Here is a 3605-nt window from a genome sequence, read left to right as displayed (position 1 = left end):
CACATCCACTGGTTCTCCCTTATCTATTTTACCAGTTACATCCTCAAAAAATTCCAGTAGATTAGTCAAGCATGATTTACCTTTTGTAAATCCATGTTGACTTTGTCTGATCCGGTCACTGTTTTCCAAGTGCTCTGCTATTACATCTTTTATAATGGACTCTTCCCCACTACCGATGTCAGGCTTACCGGTCTGTAATTCCCCGTTTTCTCTCTACCACCTTTTTTGAACAGTGGGGTAACATTAGCTACCCGCCAATCCATGGGTACTGTTCCAGAGTCTATCAACTTTTGGAAGATGACCAGCAATGCATCTACTATTTCTAGGGCCACTTCCTTAAGTACCCTAGGATGTAGATTATCAGGCCCTGGGGATTTATCGGCCTTCAATCCCATCAATTTCTCTAACACCATTTCCCTACAAATACTGATTTCTATCAGTTCCTCCCTTTCATTAGACCCTATGTTACCCAAAATCTCTGGGAGGTTATTTGTGTCCTCCTTTGTAAAGACAGAATCAAAGTATGTATTTAATTGGTCTGCCATTTCTTTGTTCCCCATTATAAATTCCCCTGATTCTGACTACAAGGGACCTATGCTTGACTTCACCAATCTTTTTCTCTTCACATATCTATAAAAGCTTTTACAGTCAGTTTTTATGTTCCCTGAAAGCTTACTCTCATACTCTATTTCCCCCCTCTTAATTAATCCCTTTGTCCTCTTTTGTTGAATCTTAAACTGCTCCCAATCCTCAGGTTTACTGCTTTTTCTGGCCAATTTATATGTCCTCTCCTTGGATCTTATGCTATCCCTAATTTCCCTAATTCCATCAATTTCTCATTCCATACCACACCCAAAATCAGTAACCATATATACAGCAACAATATTAACTAATCACCCTTGTGCAAATCCTTACTTACCCACTTTACAGTGCCTTTTCCTAATCTAGTGCTCCTACGTAGTGTCTCCTCAATAGCTGCAGCAGGGCTGGTGGAATGCTGCTGAGTGTCGGTCCCAGAGACTACAGATGGCCTTGCAGGACGCCCTTGACCAGCTCTGGGCCTGGAAGGCCCGGCTGTACACTGCACCACCTGAGGATGGGCGGTGGCAGTCTGGCCTGGCTAAATGATAGGCAGCGGCAAGTGCAATGGAGGAGTGCCAGTGGTGGGAGCAGGAATGCTGTCATCCTGAGAGAGGACAGCAGGTTCCTGCTCCACTGACACACTGCCACTCCCCCGGGGCAGCACCTCAGCATCCCTAACAATCTGCTGCATCACAGATTGCTGGGCTGCTGCGAAACCGGTGGACTGTGGTGGACTTAGCGATGATGGCAGCAGTCAGAGCATTCGTGGCATCAAGCTGAGACTGCATGAGAGCAGTCTGAGACTCAATGGCATCAACTATTGACTGCACTACAGCACTAAGACGTTGCATGGCTTCCGCCTGTGCTGCAATGGATGCTGCAACATTGCCCATGACATGCGGCATGAGGTCTGGGTCCCCGCGGTCTCTCAGCGAGTCCACCATCCTTTGCAGACTGCCAAGGATGGGCTCCATGGTGTGCGCAGAGCTCTGTGCAATGTTGGAGGCGGACTCCTTCATGCTTCTTACCATTGCCGACAGGCTCTCGGGCACCCTTGTCATTGCACCTATCATCTCGGTGTGCATGCCCATCACCCTTCTTGTGAACACCTCCCCATCGAGGTCTTCATCTGAGTCCTATGCAGCAGAACTCGTGCGTGAACTCGCCCTCTGGGGAGTTGGTTCCTGAGCTACCTTTTCCCCCTGGCCCTGCTGCAGCCCGCTCATCCCGGTGCATCACCCAGTGCAGACCCCTCTGCTAAACTTGACTCTAAAGATCGCATAATGCCAGTATCTGAGGTGGTGCCTGCGGGTGAGAGATGCAGTGACGCGGTGCTTTGCTCCTCCTCCTCTTCTCCCACCTCACTCTCAGCGGGAGGCTCAGGGACAGGCTGGTCATCTGGTTGCTGATTCTCTGAAAGCATAAAGGCACAAGACTCACATTAAGGTGAGGGAAGGGGGGCAGGAAGGGAGCAAGGAATGCAGACAGTATCAGGAGCTGGAAAGTGGGAAAGGCTTGTGGTGTGAGGGGGAAGTGGGATGAGAGAAGGAGAGGGGATGAACATACCGTTGTTGCCCCCAAGGGGGTCGACGTTGCCGAGGGCCACGCCGCCCACCACCTGCTGCCCAATGACTCTCAGCACTTGCTCCTCCAGGTCTGAAAGCTGCTGGAGCTGCGCATCACCCCCACCTGCTCTCTGCTGCTCCCTCCTATTGTGGGCCAGCTTGGCCTGCAAGAGAAACAAATGTGTGTGAGTCAGAGTCCAGCTATGTGTTTGGTAGATATGCCTGACATAGTTGAATAGCTGTGATTGTAGGCAAGGTGTGAGATGTGGATGTGAGTTTGAGTAGATGCAGATGCTTGGTGGGTAAGTGGTGGGGGTGTGGTGGTTTGTGCAGTGTGTACAGACTGAGGTTCAGATGTTGGTATGTAGGACCTGTTGAAGCATGTACTCACCTTGACCACCCGAGTGAGGCCATTGAAATACTTCTGGCACTGTGTCAGGCTGCGTACGACCACACTACAGGCTGAGACCTCCTGAACCACTTCCCTCCACATTGCCCTGAATACCTGGGGCAATGGCCTCCTTCCAGTGTCCGGGAACAGCACTGCCCTCCATCGCTCCACTCCCGCGACCAATGCCTCCAATGCCTCGTCCGTGAAACGCCGAGCTCTCTCCCTGGGAGTGGGATCATCACGATCAGAGGATTGAGTTCCTTGCAGGTCACCTTCACAGCCAGCAATGCTGATAATGAGAACCTGCACAATGATGCAACCTCCCCTTTAACAGCTGGAAGGAACCAGTGTGAAGGATCATTCCCGATTGCATTGCACCTGAAATTCATTATCGATCTGCTGGTAGCGCCCCTGTAGCACCCTGCTTAGGTCGGTGGCGCTTGAGTTAGCCCTCCAGTTCTTTCCTGGAGTGCTAACAGCCAATTTAGGGGAACCTCAGAATCATTAACGCATGGCGCTAATTTCTCACGATTTCAAAAATTACGCCCCAAACGGGGCGATACCGAATTTCTCCCCCTAAGGGAATCAAGGGGTATGGAGATAGGGTGGGAAAGTGGAGTTGAGGTCGAAGGTCAGCCATGATCTTATTGAATGGCTCAAGGGGCCGTATGGCCTACTCCTGCTCCTAATTCTTATGTTCTTATGTTCTAAAATCTGGATTTGCCAGATTTCTGACATTAACATTAACATTAACGCCAAAATGGTAAATGTGAGAAACGCAGGTGATTTCACACAGAAGGACTTTAGCATTAATAAGTTGAAAAATAGAGTTATTAAGCTTCCTAGAACCAAAAGCAGAAAATATACTTCTATACGTGTTCCTGTTGCCAGTAGGTTAATCTTGGACTTCCTAAGATCGGCTTTTCAAAGCACAGTACAGTATGTTGCTATATTAACCAACCCATTGGATCTCATTAACATCTAAAAGATTCACATCTGCACAGCATCCTAAACAGACACCAGTGTGGCACTACCCAGTATAAAGTGAAAAAATCACAGAAATGTGG

This window comes from Somniosus microcephalus, chromosome 13 (genome assembly GCF_052327205.1).
Source record: "Somniosus microcephalus isolate GS21.2 chromosome 13, FLI_Smic_1.0, whole genome shotgun sequence".
Lineage (NCBI taxonomy): Eukaryota > Metazoa > Chordata > Chondrichthyes > Squaliformes > Somniosidae > Somniosus > Somniosus microcephalus.
The sequence above is the reverse complement of the archived record's forward strand: the minus strand, read 5'-3'. Positions refer to the sequence as shown.